We start from the raw sequence: 19,287 nt of genomic DNA, 5'->3' as shown, positions 1-19,287 counted from the left end.
CTCGCGTGCGATTCGTTAACCTCATCGCCTTGTTAATCCGCTTCGTTGCATGTCACGTGGCTTCGGCGTTGTGGACTGACGCTCGTGTTTGGATATGTCACCCGATGGTTCGTTGGTTTGTTGAATCACTGTGCCGAGCTGTGTTAAGGGACCTATAAGCAGTTTTATACGCCTACAACAACAAGCTGTAGAGAAGCTTGCCTGACAGAATATGTGAACTCCACCACATAGCTCACCTCGACCCGATCAGACCCAACCAAATTAGGAGTGGGTCGACTCCTAATTCAGACTCTATGCCGATTTGAAAGGCATCATTGAGTAGGCTAAGTCACGAGTCGAATTATGTGCTAAATTCAAACTCGCCAATCGAAGTTCGCCAACCAATCAATCGACCAACTTCGCCCACAACTACCCATGTACGCTATGTCACCACAATTCAGAAGATGGCTCACCCACGTTAGAGTGAGCCTCGCCCAAATGCCTTTAGCGAACTTCGCCAATTAACCGTTTGAGAGCTGTTTCAAGGAAATAACTGCTCTCCCACTATCTTCTATTTTGATGGTCACTTAATCCACAATTAAAGGCTATTAACTTTTTCTCTTAGCCTATACAAGGAGGAGGATATTGTTCATTCAACACACTGGGACACATATACTCAGACGCCAACAGAGAGATCGAACATCCTACATACGCGTGGCTTTCAGTTCTAAGAGAAGACCGAGCTGTCTTCCAAGTAACCATTAGAGATCAACAGTAAGAGATCCATCATCTTAGTCGGACCATCAACGGAGTAAAAGATCAATGCTCCATCGGCACGCAACAAAGGAACTAGCAAAAACAAAATTTTATTGCTTCTTTTTTATTGTAATCTGTGTCAATTGCAATACAAAAGACCTGAAATAGGATGGCAACTTTTCTAGGGATTTACCTTCTCCTTCGACGAGAAAGTTGTGTCACAGTCCAACACTAAGACTCTCTAGTCTTTTTCTAAATCATTGGTCATCGAATTTGACCAAGCTGAGGAATTCGTTTCCTTAAACCAATCATCGGCGGTAAATGTGAGAAGCTGTCGCAAAATTCACTGCATTACGAACTTAAAGCCCAAATTGACCTCCCCCCCTCCATGTGTGCAAAGGTGACTTTAGCAAAAGCAGTCTGAGCTTTGCTATAAGTCAAACGAACTTCGCCCAGAGTGAAGAAGTATTGGCCCTCGCCTCGAGCGAAGGTCAAGATACTCTTACATCTTCTAATTTTGGACATCAGTCCATAACTCCTTTTGGGGTTTGATTTAAAGCATCTCGAGATGCTTGCTATTCTTCCTCGACAGAAACAAAGAATGAGGGTATTCCCTCGTCTAAATTCCTGTAAGGGAATAACATCACTAATGGTGATTTGACTGATTCTGCTAAGCGAAAGTCTTACCAATGTTGCCATAAGCAAGGTTCGCACGTCAAGACTCAAAGTGGCGAAGTCAGCTCTGGAAAGGGCAATCAAAGGCTAGTTGGGATCAATCTAAATCACCATTAGTCAAATCACCATTAGGGAGCATATCTCACTAATAGTAACATCTAAATCCCTTTGATTGGTTTCAGAATCTGCCTGAGGGATCAATCAAATCTTGGGCTGACCTGGAATCAAAGTTCCTTTCATAAATCCATGAGGAACAATCAGATGTTACCATGGCTAAACTCCTCTCCGAAAAGCAAAGAGGAAATAAGACGATCAGGGAGTTCATCAAGCGATTCTACAGCCTGACATTATGATGGCGAGATATGCTCTTGTCGATGCTACTCCAAACTAGTCTGCACAATTTCGTGGGTCATATATAAGCTCCTATGGGCACTGTTCCAGTCTATACATAGAAGGACTTAATAGAGCAAGCTTAGATAGTCGAAAAATTATCAGAATGCTTTAACAAGTTCAAGCTCCGTACTAACTTCAAGGGTAATAAAGGCAAACAATGGCAGTCCTCCAAAACTAAAGAGACTTTCATGGTCAAGATCAAGAAGCCTAATAGCCAGAAGAGGGAACCAAGGAAGAATATTCAATGTAACTACTCCTTCAAGGATGAACATACGATGACAAGCTTTCAAGTCCTTAACGAAGGTAATCGGCTAAAGCTTCCTGAGGCCTGACGCCTTGAAGAATTAGAGAGACTAACGATCTCAACTACTGCCTTTATCACAGAATACTGGGACACCTGACAAAGAACTACTACATCCGTAAGGATAAAATATAGACCTTTGTCGAGTTGGGAATCCTCAAGCTCAAGCTTGAGCAAAAGAAAGTTGCTGCCAATAACATGACTCTCCAATTCAGCTCTATGCTGGAAATCCAAGCCCAAGGTGGCATTGTCCCCATTCCTACTACAAGTATTGAGGTGATTAATCATGACTAACAAAACTGACAAAGCCAAGGCTTAGTGCCTCTTACTACAGCAAAGGGGGAAATGATGTGGGTACATCCCAACCTTCTCAAAGATGAACATTGAATCTTTTGAAGTCCAAGTCAAAGGGCAAGTGCCCAAGATGAAGTCTTGCAACATCATTTTCGCAGTCAATGGAGAAGAATCTCTATGAGTCTCTTTATTCATTGACTCAGAAGAAGAGGAAATTGTCAAGATGGGGACAAGATCCGAAGATTATTTGAAAAACTATGATTAGTCAAGACCCTTCAAGCAACCTAAACTGACCAAGAAAAAAGGGACTTAGTTACAAGGGATTTCTACTTCCATTAAACAATTCTAAAGCCCCATTCCGATACGATATTATGGATCAATTAGCTAATATCCCGGCTTATATAACCTCCGAACTTCTATGTTTGTCTAAGGAAAGGAGGGAGGCATTGAAAAAAGCTCTGGATGACAATGAGGCACCCCTAGCCTACATGGTCGAGCCTTTTTCTTTTAAGAACACAAGCAATACTATCAGTGCCAATGGTAGGTGCCTTGTATGACCTTCACTCTAGAAGATATGCTCTTCAAAGACCACCATCACAATCGACCCTTTTACTATATCGGGTACGTGGGTTCAGCAAAGGTCGAGAGGCTTCACATTGACCTAGGCTCTGCCTTGAGCATAATCCTGTGGATACTCCAGCAATAGCCGATCTCTTGGAAAGATATCACTTAAATGTCAGATTGGCAATTTAAAGACGGAAGTGACTTGTTATGTCATTAACGTCAAAACACCCTACAAGCTTCTCCTCGGACGATCGTGGATCCATTCCAACATGATCATCCCGTCAATGCTTCATTATTGTTTTAAGTACATTGATGAGCAGGGGGTTTGATAAAAGGTTGATGTTAAAAAGCATCCCTTCAAATGGTAGAGAATTACTTTACCGACTCTTTCTTGTATGATGAAAATCCTACAATTGAGATTGTTCTTCCCAATGATGAAAACAATAGTAATAAAGTGGACAATGAGCCAGATCCCAGCAATGATCCAATCTAGGAAATGGAACCACTTTAATTATCCTTGAGGATCCATGTACCGACCGGTTAGTCGAAGATCAAGGCTACTAGATCTTTGATGAAGTTGAGTTTGCTTATGACTATTCTTTAGGATCAGAGTATGAAAACTCAAGAGTCAAAATTCTGATGTCTAGTCTAGCTTTAGAATCAACTTTGTACTTGCCTATAAATGAGTCTTAGTCAACTCATTAGCAGCCAGGTAACTCAGAAGATGCTACCTTCATGGTCCAAGGTAGAGGAGGTGCTCGAAATTCTGTTGTCTTTGAAAAGGTCGAGCCACGGCCACACTGATCAAGTTTGGATGAGGAAGCTGAGGAAGTTCTAGAATTCTCCTACTACAGCAAGCAATCTCATCATATATTATAAAAATAGGGCGACTTTAATCTAAAACAAGGACTGGATTTCAATCAAGGACCGAGAGTTACCGTAATCTTCTTTATACCAAAAGGGGATTATTATAATCGAACTAAATGTGGACTCAGTTACATATCCCTTGAAGCCAATTTCTGATGATTTTCTGAGCAGCTCTTTAGACACGTCTAACTGGGATTCTAAAGTTAACATTGGAGAAATGTTTGGTGACTTCACGGTTAACATGGTTTCATATAGTTTAACCATGGACCTTAATGAAACTGAAGTATTCGAAGATCTTGGAGGTGATTCGTAGGCAAAACATCTTAGAAAACAGTGGAAGTTGTGCTTTGAAATTAGCAAACCACCCACTGAAGATAAAATGATCCAAGTCAACATAGGTGATGAAGCCAAAACCTATCTTCATCAGCGAGAGTTTATCACTCGCTAAAAAAGAAGAACTCATAACTCTTCTTCAATAGTACACTAACATCTTTGCCTAGAGTTACAAAGATATATCTGTCATAGATCTTAATGTGGCTATACATAACTTTAACATTGTCCCTAATGTTAAGCTGGTTAAGAAACAATAACGATGCTGTTTTGGGTCTTTTTAATGTAATTAACTTACATTACAATAAAAAGAAAAATAATAAAACAAAGGGGAAATTATATTTCTTGGGGAGAGTTCTTTTCTGTCGGCGATGGAGTGTCAATCCTGTACTCTGTTGACGCACCGACTAAGAATGGGTCTTTTGTTATTTATAAGTGGTGGATTGCTTGGAAGATAAATCAGTCTTCTCTCAGTAGCTTCTCTCAATCAAAAGAATCACAAGTGTAATTATAAGCTCTTTATGCGTGTGTATTCTAGGCTAAGGCTTTCAAACTTGTAAAATGGATGATCTCCTCTCCTTTTATAGGCTAAAAGAGAGAGTTAATGGCCTTTAGTTGTGGATTACGTGGCTATTAAAGTAGGAGATAATGGAGAGTGATTATTCCCTAAAAATAGCTCTCAAAACGGCTATTAGGCGAACTTCACGAGCTTACTGAAGACATGGGTGAAGGTCACTATAGGTGCGAGCGAGGATCACTGCTAATGTGGGCGAGTCTTCTTCAAAAGTGGATGACTTGGTCCACTTAAGTTAACATGGGTGGAGTTCATTGGCTGGTGAACTTCACCCATGAGTTCGAATTTGATACAGAATTCAACTCTAGGCTCTGCTAATTAATGAGCTGTTTGGTGAGGCTCACTTTAGTTGTCAAGTGACATTCACTGCAACTTATTGGGGGCTTGATTTTAGACCCGTTTGAAGTATTTAGCCCATGAGCATTCACTTCTTAGATACAAGCTGATCATCAGTCTAAGTGAAAATATATTTTGACCGTCAACAAGACCTCGTAAAAGTTTTTAAGATCCTACATTTTAATTTGTAGCTAGGATTGAAATACTTTGGTTAAATAGGCAGAGGTGTACTATTGAACGTGGCTTGAGTTGTCTTGTTTGGTTTAAACTTGTCTTCATTCACCTATACGTGGTTGCTAGCGGTGTACTTTTGAACGCAACTTCCTTACTTGTAGACTTATATCGAAGGCTCGATGATGCTTGTACTGGTCCAAATCCATGTTTGGAATGAAGTTCGCCTTTGTTGAGTTGATGTTGTGAAATTAGCAAAGTTCGACTGATTCTAGGTATGCGTGAAGGTCGCTCAATTTTGGGCTACTGGGCGATGTTTGTCAATTAGCGACGTTTGCTAGCTAGAAGGACTCAATTTGCTTTGAGCTGTGTTGGTGAATATAGTCAATTGGCGAAGTTTGCTAGTTAACAAAGTTTGTTGAGATTCGCCTCTGGATTTGCACCATGATTTGTGGCTAAGATCTCTTGATTGAAGATCTCGCGAGATCCGCTATGGATTTGACCGAGTCTAAGCCATCATCACCTAGATCAGAGATGCTCCTCGACAGAGGAGCTGAAATAAAAAGGCTATAATAGGAGCTAACCCAAATAAAGGGAAGCGGATGAACTCTTCATACTTTGCCATCTGGTTGAGTTGTTGTTTGCTGAAAAAGAGATGCTTGAGGTGATCGTCAAGAATCAGTCGATAGCTTATGGCGAGCTAAATCATGATAGAGACGTGTGGAGTTTCAAGTGCCAAGCTCTACATAAGATAACTCGGCGACTAAATGGTGCTTGAAGACGGATCATTGGATCTCCAGAAACGAGGACTCTGACAATAACTAGGTGTCATGAATGTGAACCTAGATCATAATTAGATGTTGTGTGGCTAACATGACATCAAATTTTGATGTAAGGATATGCTTCTTCTCGTTGATATGCCTCACTTAGAGGAACAGGGGCTGTTCTTACCTTCATAGGGAGAGATTTAGCTTTTCAAGTTTTGTAACATTAGAGGAACAAGGGCTATAGCTTTGTGCAGCACACATATGCTCTGCTGCCGTTACACTACCTATTATCTTAGGAATATAGGGCAGTAGCAAATAGCAACAAGTACCCATCATCCTTATAATTGGATAGTTTGAGTGTCCCTTTCTTGTAATAGAGTCTTCGATCAACAAAAATGAATATTTCTTGGATGTCAAAATTGTCATCTTCTGTGTAATTGATCTGTGCATTGCTTACTTCTGTAGCGAGCTTGAACTTTGCATGACTTGATCTCTACATGGAGTCACTGTGTTTGGAAGCGAAGTTCATGCTTTCTTGTGTCAGCGAGAGTCAGTTTGAAATTCGCTAGATGAAGTCTCAAACAAATTGTGTTGACATTTACTCAATTTGGAAACTTAGTGAAATCTGACAAGTCATTTTGGCGAGGTTCACTATATCAGGTCTCAAATAAATTGAGTTGTGATTTTTTTCAACTTGGAGACTTAGTGAAATTCACTTGTGATGGTCTAGTGAGGTTCGTTTTAGTGCCCTGCTGAATTGGACGATGTTCACTTACTTGAGAAACAGTCGTCTGGGCAAAGCTCAATAAGCCGGTGATGCGGCATAATTATGTACCAAAATTGCAAGTGCACAATTTATCAAGTTATAGTATAAAAAGATATCGATCCCACGAAGAAGGTGATTTTAAGAGATTATTAAACTTGATTCTTATATTTTGTGCGTGACAATTAGGAATAAAGAATAAGTGTGATTGTATGAGTGGTTGTTTTGATTTATATGCAAGAGGTAATAAATTGAATTTTAGAGGAGAGAAGGAAGAATTAAAGAATAAATGAAATCATAAGGCAAGAAATATGAATTAATAAAATCAAGAAATAAAACCAAAAATGAAAAGAAAATTTAAGAAAGTTAAGATGAAGGATTCAAAAGAGGTAAGAAATCTAGAATATAATCCACTAACCAATTTCAATTACAAAATATAAACTATTCTCTTTTTATCATATTTCAACTTAGATTTATTAAGCATAGATTATCAAACCATTTAAGGAAAGTGTAACCTATCAAATTATCATCTAAGCTAAAATTACTATTCATGATAGGAATAACAACATGATAATAATCCTAGAATTCATAAGCATAACCTATCAAACCATTTAAGATAAGCATAGATTATCAAATTCTTCTTCTACCGATTAGTTCTCTAGTTGATTATCCTAAACATGAATATTTTAAGTACAAGAGAATAATTCATACAATATAAAAGAAATTAGACTAGTTTCATATAATTCTAAGATTCCTACAAGAATTAAATTCACATCTTAAAAAATAAAAACAAGAAAAAGAAGACTAATTACAAAATTAAAAAGAAAAGAAAAATCTAAACTATGAACAAGAAATAAATCTAATTACAAAGAAAATAAAAATCTAAACTACAAAATAAATTGCAGAAATTAAATGCAAGAAAAATAAATCTACTCTACAAATTAAAGTGCAAAAAGAAAATAAAAAAGACAAGAAAGTAAATCTATACTACAAGCATGAATTTAAATCTAACTAATAAGCAATAATAAAGAAATTACTAAAAAGAAATAAAAGAGAAAAGAAATGCAAACCTTCAAATTGCTCTTCATCTCCATCCTCATCATTCAACAAAGAGGAGAAAGAACAAATTTAAAGAGGAAAAAATTATTTTTATTAATTGCAACTAAAGTTACAATTTTTGGAAGGCCTTCTCAATTAAGAGTAGCCCTCCTCTCCAAAAGGAGTTTACAAAATTTTCACACCTCTAACCCCTCACTCTCTACCCCTATTTATAGTAATCTTCAATGAATATGAGCCATTGGATTTGTCTTGAGCCCCAAGCAACAATCTCCACCTTTGATTTATTTGATTTTCAAAAGAAAAATAAAATCCAATTCTTGAGCCCATGTTCACTTGATTTTCAAAAGAATTTTCTTGCAAATTCCAAGTCTCAGCAGGTCCGGTTTCTGCGCAGCAATTTAACATTTTGAAATCCGGCCCAAATTGAAGCTTTTGATTTTTCAAGATTATAAGAATGCAAGTCGGCCCATTTCAATTCCTTGAAGTCCAGCACAACTCCGGAATTCTATCCTCATGGCATCAGTCCGGCCATAGAAGAAATGCAACAAGTAATCAAGCAAAATGCCGCGGCCAGCTGAAGAAATTCCAGGCTGCAGCTAGTCCCAAGGCCATTCATGATTTCAAATTTTTCTGGCCCTATCACACTCATTTTCTATGTCGAAAATTTATTGATGGGGCCAATCAAAGTCCTTGAGCATTTGATTTCGCCCACTAAGCTGTAGATAACAAAATGCCAAACTCGTCATTTGAGAATCATTTCCGGCCCAAAGTGCCTTTTGCAGCGATTGATGATTGTGAACAAATTCACCACATCCGCCCGTCGATTAATTTTCCAAATCTTTGCCACAAAAACCAACTAACATTCAACTATTTGCATCCAATTCATATCATTTTCCTCTTTTAAGCTTTTGCTTCATGGGCTTCTAAAATGCTACAAAAATAGAGAAGAGAGATTTTGAGGGGTTTTTATATTTAATAATATTTATTTATATTTTCATTCAATTATGTGCAAACTAATCTAACAACAATTATTAATGGTATATTTATTCATATAAAATAGATAATGAGGGTATAAAATTATAATAAAATGTGATTATCAAATACCCCCACACCTAAACTTTTGCTAGTCCTCTAGCAAAGAAAATAAAAAGAAAATCCTAACTCACTTTCGCAGGAATCGCGGTTGTATTTAGCGCATACAACAAGCCTTTAAACCCCTAGGTTACCCTAGTGGACGAGTTGTAGTCTCGTGAGGGTTTGCAGTGAATATACCCACAAAATTCGGTCAACTTGCCAAGTTAAATAAGTCAGTAAATAACAGATTTTCCTTGATATATTTAAACATTCTAATTGAAGCTAGTTAATAATCAAGAAAACGTTTTTATATATAACTCCAATGTAAATCCCCTAGAAAATCTTTTTCATTATAGCAATACAAAACCAAGTCAAATCTTAGAAATTTAATTAAAAAGTTTTGAAAAGAACATGCCAACTCTTTGTTTTAAATAACTTTCAAGTCTCTTAATCAAAAATTGTTTTTCAAGACCATATATACAAAACAACAATACATATATAAAAACAATGGTTAGTGTTATATATATATTTTTTTTTTCACTCTCTAATTCTTGGTGATTGTTTTCTATTTTAACGGGCTTTCTAAGTGACCATTTAACGAGTTTTGGGCCAATGAATCCCAACCCAATTGGGCTTAGGTCATTAAGTATAGAGATACTCCTTGGGCTTAATTACTCAGTCAACTTAGGCTTTATAAGATAGAATCACCTTGAATTTAAGAGTTTTTTTTTTGGTGGTGCCCATTTTTCGCACTCTTCTTTCTAAGGTTAGTTTTTTTTAAATATATATATGTGTAAGTATAGATAGTCTTAAAAAATATTTTTAAAAAAAATTGTGTAAATCAAGATAACTTGAAAAAATATTTTCAACTCTAAGTTAAGCATGCAAAAATTTCATTATTTTTAATTAAAAATCTAAGGTGAGACTTAAGTAAAGTATACTAGTTGAAAAATTATTTCTTAAGAATTTTATTTGGAGTTATCATAAAAGGTGAACTTGAATATGTCACTAACTAAGAATTAGAAAATTTAAAATCTATCAATTTGATCAATTATTACTTAACTCTATTAATTTGGCAAGTGACAATATTTTTATAATTTTTTTTTTAACAAAAAGAAAAAAAAATGCAACTAAAAAGGTCAAATAAAGAGGAAAATATGTATTTCTCACCCCCACACCTAAGTTTTGCATTGTCCTCAATGCAAATTCGCTGAAGCACAAAGTAAAGCAGATAAAATTGAAGAACTTACAGTTGTTCGGTTGACAATGATGAGAAGGATCTGCAATTACTGTTAGTATGAGGATGAAGAAATCAAATAAGAGAAATTTTTTTTTATTTTTTTATTTTTGTTACTTATTCAAATTTTTTTTTTTATAGATAATGAGGTTCATGAAGAACCAACACCTCTTCCTCTCTGATGCGGCATAATTATGTACCAAAATTGCAAGTGCACAATTTATCAAGTTATAGTATAAAAAGATATCGATCCCACGAAGAAGGTGATTTTAAGAGATTATTAAACTTGGTTCTTATATTTTGTGCGTGACAATTAGGAATAAAGAATAAGTGTGAATATGATGAGTGATTGTTGTGAATATATGCAAAAGATAATAAATTGAATTTTAGAGGAGAGAAGGAAGAATTAAAGAATAAATGAAATCATAAGGCAAGAAATATGAATTAATAAAATCAAGAAATAAAACCAAAAATGAAAAGAAAATTTAAGAAAGTTAAGATGAAGGATTCAAAAGAGGTAAGAAATCTAGAATATAATCCACTAACCAATTTCAATTACAAAATATAAACTATTCTCTTTTTATCATATTTCAACTTAGATTTATTAAGCATAGATTATCAAACCATTTAAGGAAAGTGTAACCTATCAAATTATCATCTAAGTTAAAATTACTATTCATGATAAGAACAACAACATGATAATAATCCTAGAATTCATAAACATAACCTATCAAACCATTTAAGATAAGCATAGATTATCAAATTCTTCTTCTACCGATTAGTTCTCTAGTTGATTATCCTAAACATGAATATTTTAAGTACAAGAGAATAATTCATACAATATAAAAGAAATTAGACTAGTTTCATACAATTCTAAGATTCCTACAAGAATTAAATTCACATCTTAAGAAATAAAAACAAGAAAAAGAAGACTAATTACAAAATTAAAAAGAAAAGAAAAATCTAAACTATGAACAAGAAATAAATCTAATTACAAAGAAAATAAAAATCTAAACTACAAAATAAATTGCAGAAATTAAATGCAAGAAAAATAAATCTACTCTACAAATTAAAGTGCAAAAAGAAAATAAAAAAGACAAGAAAGTAAATCTATACTACAAGCATGAATTTAAATCTAACTAATAAGCAATAATAAAGAAATTACTAAAAAGAAATAAAAGAGAAAAGAAATGCAAACCTTCAAATTGCTCTTCATCTCCATCCTCATCATTCAACAAGAGGAGAAAGAATAAATTTAAAGAGGAAAAAATTATTTTTATTAATTGCAACTAAAGTTACAATTTTTGGAAGGCCTTCTCAATTAAGAGTAGCCCTCCTCTCCAAAAGGAGTTTACAAAATTTTCACACCCTTAACCCCTCACTCTCTACCCCTATTTATAGTAATCTTCAATGAATATGAGCCATTGGATTTGTCTTGAGCCCCAAGCAACAATCTCCACCTTTGAATTTGCTTTTTGTTCTTCTCTAGCCCAAATATAGGAGGCCCAATTGATTTTCAAAAATAAATGAAAATCAAGTTCTCAGCAGGTCCGGTTTCTGCAGCAATTAACATTTGAAATCCGGCCCAATTGAAGCTTGATTTTCAAGAATTAAAGAAGCAAGTCGGCCATTTCAATTCCTTGAAGTCCAGCACAACCGAATTCTATCCTCATGCATCAGGTCCGGCCCATAGAAGAAATTCACAAGTAATCAAAGCAAATCCGGCCCACTGAAGAAATTCCCAGCTGCAGCTAGTCCCAAGCCATTCATGATTTCAAATTTTCGGCCCATCACACTCATTTTCTTCTGAAACATTTATTGATGGGGCAATCAAGTCCTTGAGCATTTGATTTCGGCCCACTAAGCTGAGAAACAAAATGCAACTTCATTTGAGAATCATTTCCGGCCCAAAGTCCTTTGCAGCATTGATGATTGTGAAAATTCACCACATCCGGTCATTAATTCCAATCTTTGCACAAAAACCAACTACATTTCAACTATTTGCATCCAAGTTCATTCATTTTTTCTTTTGATGAGCTTTGGGCCTTCAATTGATTATTTTCTTCACTTGCTTGATGGGCTTCATGCTACAAAATAGAGAAGAGAGATTTTAAGAGGTTTTTACATTTAATAATATTTATTTATATTTCCATTCATTTATGTACAAACTAATCTAACAACAATTATTAATGGTATATTTATTCATATAAAATAGATAATGAGGGTATAAAATTGTAATAAAAATATGATTATCAGCCGGCTTAGGAGAGGCTCAGTGAGGTTAGAGAGTTCAGAATGGCTGAGTATATTGCACATATACACAATTTTTATCCGTTTTTCGAAGAACTTTTTGTAACATTTTAGCTCTTTTGATAATAAAAGAAATTTTATCTCCTTGTATGTGTGTATGATAGATGTGTAATATTAACGTATCGTAATGGCATCATTGTTGGGGAGAGTGATATTGGGATCAAACCGTTAGAGGTGTAGTGTTAATGTAACAGTTTGATCAAGCTAACACTATTAATAGGTGTAATATTAACATGACAATATAGGGATATTTGATAGAGGTGTAATGTTAACCAGTCAAATAGAATGACCGATAGAGGTGTAATGTTAACCGGTCAGTTCAAAGGAGTCCAAAGAACGACTACTATTTGGAAGTGTAGTGTTAACCACATTAGGAAATCGATGGAAGTGTAATGTTAACTTATTAATTTTTGATAAGAGTGAATTGACAGAGGTGTAGTGTTAACTGGTCACATTTGCTAAGATAGGTCGAGAGAGGTGTAATGTTAATCAGTCGACGAAATGGTCTAAGTTTTAATGTTAACCAGATAGATTATTTGGAATGAGAAACTGTTTAGATGTGTAATGTTAACATGATAATTTAATCAAGTTGACACTGTTTAAAGGTGTGATATTAACAAGACAGTATAAGGATATTTGGAGTCAAGCAGAGGTGCAGTGTTAACTTGATAACTCGTTAGAGATTGGATTTTAAAACAAAAGATCAACATCTCTGGTTAGAGGTGGAAACCAAAACATGACGAGAATATCTGTGGGGAGATAATTTTGGCCGAAACAAGGGTAATATTTCTTGAAAAACTTCCCGTTGATTGGTGTCATGAGCCTATTGCCATTTTGGTCAATTAGGCGAAATGCTCCATTTGAGTAGACTGTCTCTGCTGTTGCCTATAGTCTTATGCATTATGACCATGGGTCGATGAACGACTGAGACTAGGTCGCCTTCTTTGAATGATCGTTCTTTGATTCTCTTGTTGAAGGCTCTTGAAATCTGTGCTTGGTAGATCTTGATTCTCTACTGAGCTTGAAGTCTCATCTCATCTAATAGTGATTCTCAATGACGGTACCTGAAATTCTAGAGGGATTTTAGCTTCACATATGTAGACCAAGGAAAATGGTGTTGAGTCAGTGGGAGTGCAGACCGTTGTTCGATAGGCCCATAAACACTCTTCGAGTTTCTTGTCCTAATCTCGTTTGTTAGATGAGATGAACTTCTTCAGAAGTTTAATGATGATCTTGTTGAAAGCTTCAGCTAGACCATTAGTAGCTGGATTGTATAGCATGAAAGCCACATCTTGAATTCTAAAATTGTTGTAGAATTTGAAGAACGGTCGAGTAATGAATTAGGGACTGTTGTCGTGAATGATTCGACTAATGAAGAATGATCGACTAACGAATTAATAGATCATGTGATGTCTCAAAAATTTGATCACTTGAGATGTCTTAACTTCTCAAAGAAAGGTGTATCTTTTGTGTGGGACGAAGCTTGTTAGAAAGCACTCGATGAGATCAAAGCTTATCTCTTGAACCTACCTGTTTTGGCAGCTTCGGTCTCAGGGAAACCCTTCCTAATCTATATGCGGGCAATGGAGCACTCTCTTGGTGCTCTTTTAGCACAAGATGATGACGCCGGCCATGAGCAAGGCATCTATTACCTGAGTACAACCTTGTAGGGAGCTGAACGCTGATATCCTATGGTCGAAAAGGAATGTTTGGCCTTGGTTTCGCAATTCAAAAAATGCAACATTACTTGGCTGACCAAACCATACATGTCATCTCCTGGGTGAATCCCATCTGAGTCTTCATGATACAACCCGGGTCCCTAACTTGGCACCTGGCAAGATGGGCACTTTTGCTCTACCAATATGATATACACTTCATGTTAGCCTTCTTGTTTTGATGATGTTTAATAAATAATTTACCACTAATATTGTTTGTCTAGTATTTGTGTTTTCTAATTTATTATAGACAAACAACGTTGTTGGAGGATGGATGGAATAGAGCTTCAACGATCATATCCAAAGGAGGTTGGCGGAATGTCGGGTTGAAGCCTTGCAATTAAAGTTAAAGATCAAGTTTAAGCTTCATCCGTGAGATTACCAAGTCAAGCATATTGTAGACTAATCAAGCTTGGGTAAATTAGTTTAGGTTTTATATTATGTGTGTTAAGTACCTTAAGCTCAATATCATATACACAAACGTATTTGGTTCCTATGTATATATATAGTTATATATATACATGCATGGTTTTGGGTTTTCATGTTTATAAATATGAAATTACATATTTCATATTTAATATTGTGATTTGGTTTAACTACTTAGATATGAAACAAATATATTTTTATATACATACTCATATGTTTCATTTTCTATTGTATTTGTAAAAATATTGTATTCTTAGTTTTTGGACTTAAAAATAATCATATACATATTTTATTAAGTCTACATAATCATTGTGCAAAGTTTTAAAACATGGTTTAGCCAAAATATCAAAATTCACATGTTTACATTTTCATGTTTTGGCCTATTTTATAAAATGATGATATTTCTCAATTGGGAAGTCTTTTTTTGGAAACCAGTTGTTGTAGCATGTTTATTATCATGTCTACAATCATTCCTCAAAGTTTTACATTTTTCTGAATTTATTTGATATTTTTAAACAGTGTTTTAAAATAAGAAAAATAGTTTTCAGAACTTCATTTTCATATATCAGTTCGCGGTCGACCGCACCTGAGTCTTTTGCATAGTGGGCTGCAGAAACTTTCGCGGTCGACCGTCACGGTCGACCATCAAGCTGAAATTCCTCACGGTCGACCGCAACGGTCGACCGTCAAACTATCTGGAGCCTTTTTCTGGTGTTTCTGTTGCTCGCGGTCGACAGCCGCGGTCGACCGCCGTTTAGCCCAACGGCTATATTATACAGAATCTCATTTCCGATTCTGTGGGGTTTTTTGTCTTTTGCTTGGGTTTTGGCTTAGGTTTTTGGGAGGCTATAAATACCCCTTTGATCTCAGTTCTCAACAAGCATTCAAGAATGTTTTAAACAAGTTTTTAAACAAGGGTTTAAGTATGTTTTTAGTGTTTGTTTGGTTTGAAGATTGTTTTCACAAGTGGAGGAGATCATCTTCTTATTTGGGCTCCAATCTCCATCTCTCGATCTTGTCATCTATTAGAGAAGTTTTCTAAACTCTATCTAGCTTTATATTTGCTTAGTTATTTGATTATCATTCTTTAAAGCTAGTTTTTATATTGAGTTTAGATTTGATTATATTATCTCATTGTTACACACACCCACTTGATCTTATTGTATTTGCATACATAGTATATTAGGATTGTGAGAGATTGTAACATTGAGTTGTGCTTAATTATGTTCTCATCTATTATAGAGAACAAATTTATATTTGTTATATTGTGAGTGGTGTAAGGTTTTCAGTGAGCTAGAAAACCGTGTGTGTTGTGGAGTTTTCGGTTAGCTAGAAAACCGAGTGTGAGGAGTGGACGTTGATCAATGATCGTTAAAAACCGACATAGTGTGGTTGTAAACGTTATTCGGGTGAACGTAAAAAACCCGATTGTGATAGTGGATTTCTCCCCGGGAGTGGGGAGCAGAGACGTAGGACGGAAGGTCCGAACTCCGTGATCATTTGATTGTGTTTGAGTGTGCTTTGGTGTTCATTTATATTTATGTTCATATCTTATATCGCCATTATGCATTGCTCATTTTTATATCATCCACTATCTTGTTTAGATTATTTACCCTTGTGTTGTTTATATATCCTTGCTCATATATTGCTTATATCTCATTGCTAGGATATGTCACCTTGTGTATATTGCATATTCTTACTCATATCATAATTATATGTCATCTTGCAAGAATATACTTGTTAATTAATTTTAATTGGCATAAAATCGGATTAGATTAGCATAAGACCCTAATCACCCCCCTATAGGGTCTAACAATTGGTATCAGAGCTTGGTGCTCTTTGATTTAAGGTCTAATCACCTTAAATTATATGTCATCTTGCAAGAATATACTTGTTAAAGATCCAAGTTATCTTTTTGTGCTAATCTTATTTTGATTGCATTTGTATCTTGCTTGCATATTTTTACATTATTGATATGCATGGTTTAGGTTATGCTATTAATATTGCTCCTAAATTAGATAATTTTCCCTATGCCCAATAGTGTGTTAGATTTAAACTTTTTGTTCAATCTAAACACTTTGATTTATGAAAAATTATAGATGATGCTTACATTATGCTCACTTCGGAGAAATCCAAGTGGAATAAAAATGATCATCATATGTTTACAATGATTAATATTTTGTTAGAATATTTGCTAAATGCTCTTGATTCATCCATGCCTAACAAATTTGTTCATTTTCATAGTGCTTACACCTTATGGAAATTTATTGAAGCACATAAAGGGGACTTGGAGGCGATCCGACAAACTTTGGAGGATCCGACTTCAAGTTCATATGGAGCATCATGCACACGCGCACTAGGTGATAGCCCTAGTGAGGTTTGCGAGTTCGAAACCACTAATGATTTATCTAGTGATGAACTTGCTTGTACTAGTGAAAAATTATTGCATGCCTATAACAAATTGCAAAATAATTTTATTGATTCAAAAAGTAAGCATGAGGATTTGAAATCCGATCATGAGTTGTTAGCATCTAAGTTTGAAACTATTTCTAATGAAAATATGATCCTTAAAGAAAACAATAAAAAAATAAAATTGGATCATGTTTCTTTAACTTCAAATGTTGCTAGTTTAACTCATGAAAAAGATAATGCCATGTTAGAAGTAAAGAACATATAAAATGATACTGCTTCTTTTATAAATAACTATTTATATTCTACTTCTAAAAGTGCATATGTGCCTAAAAATGAAGACTTGAATCTTATGAAAAAATGCATTTCATCTTTAGATTCAACTTTGAAAATATGCTTTGATAATCATAAGAGGCTTATGGATATGTGTGCCAAGTCTAAGAAATCATCCACTCATCATGCACACATATATAGCAAAGTTTACAAGTGCTCTATTTGCGGCCGTAAAGGCCATTTATCTCATGTAGCTTCTTCATCACATGTACACACACATGCACCCATTGTTCATCATAAGCATGCTCATGTGTATAGATGTGATCATTGTGGTCGTTTTGGTCATTTGGCCGAATATTGTTTTGATTTAAAAAAGAAATCTCATTTGCCAAATGCTTCTAGTAGACCACATGCTTTTAAATGTGATGTTTATGGTAGATATGGCCACTTAGGAAAGTTTTGTTTTGATTTGAGGAGAGTTTCCCCATTGCAAAACAATTTTAAAGAACAACCTATGTTTGCAAATGATTCCTGTGCACTAGCTAATGGTCCACAAAAACAAATGGATCTCTTTCATTGCACAAATTGCAATCGGAAGGGTCATTTGAGCGATTATTGCTTTGATCGTGTTAGTGCACCACATATGCCTAAGAGGGTTCATAACCCAAGGGCTTTGAGCTTGAATGATAGGGGTCATATGTCCCTAATTCTTTTGGTACCAAGAATACTTGGGTACCAAAACAAACTTGATTTTAATCTAAGAATTTTTAGTGTTTTATTTTTCTTTTTCTTGGTTTTGAAAATTATATCTTAAAATCTTTTTAGCATGAAAACAATTTTTTTATTGATCAAATTCTTTTGTTTTCATGATTATTGGTTTTGTTTTGATGAGAGGTTTGTACTTATATAACCCTCCGGATTTATTGGGTGTTTATTTCCAAATCTTGTTTACCGAGTGCTAAAATGTTTATATTGGTTGATACTAGCTCAAGAGCTAGATATAGTTGCCTCTCTTGATTTTTGAATCAATGATGATTTGATTTTACGTTTTTGGATTTAAACTTTGATTTATGATTTTTTTAGTTGATTTGTTTTCATTTGCAAATTTTTTGCATGATTCTCATGTTCCTCTTCTTTTGATTTTATAAATCTATTCATTTATATGGTTTTTATATTTTTTGTGTTAATGAGACACTTCTTTCATATTAACATATTTATATGTGTTCTCATTATCTTTTTTGTATGTGAGTTATGTTTAGCATGTTTTTAATCTATGCTTTCTCACATATGTATGCCTTAGCATTCATTTCATACATTCATAAGGCATTTTGATAGGGGGAGCAATCCCTATATCTTTCTATATGTTATACTCACCTATGCTTATTGATGGGGGGAGCTTTCGCTCTCTTCTTTCTTGTTGGTTGTCACCTTTTTGATGTTGTCAAAGGGGGAGAAATATTGTGAGTATATTCTTTCTTGTTTATATGCATGATATATTATACTTTATATATTCATTCCCTTTCATGCATATATCCTTTTTGTAAATTGTTTGTTATCATAAAAAAGGGGGAGATTGTTGGCCTTCTTATTTTGATGATGTTTAACAAACAATTTACCACTAATGTTGTTTGTCTAGTATTTGTGCTTTCTTATTTATTATAGACAAACAACGTTGTTGGAGGATGGATGGAATAGATCTTCAACGATCATATCCAAAGGAGGTTGGCGGAATATTGGGTTGAAGCCTTGCAATTCAAAGTTAAAGATCAAGTTCAAGTTTTATCCGCGAGATTACCAAGTCAAGCATATTGTAGACCAATCAAGCTTGGGTAAATTAGTTTAAGTTTTATATTATGTGTGTTAAGTGAGCTCAATATCATATACACACACGTATTTGGTTTCTATGTATATATATATATAGTTATACATATATACATGCATGGTTTTGGGTTTTCATGTTTATAAATATGAAATTACATATTTCATATTCATTATTGTGATTTGGTTTAACTAC

The sequence above is a fragment of the Asparagus officinalis genome, chromosome 1, assembly GCF_001876935.1.
Source record: "Asparagus officinalis chromosome 1, Aspof.V1, whole genome shotgun sequence".
NCBI lineage: Eukaryota > Viridiplantae > Streptophyta > Magnoliopsida > Asparagales > Asparagaceae > Asparagus > Asparagus officinalis.
The sequence above is the reverse complement of the archived record's forward strand: the minus strand, read 5'-3'. Positions refer to the sequence as shown.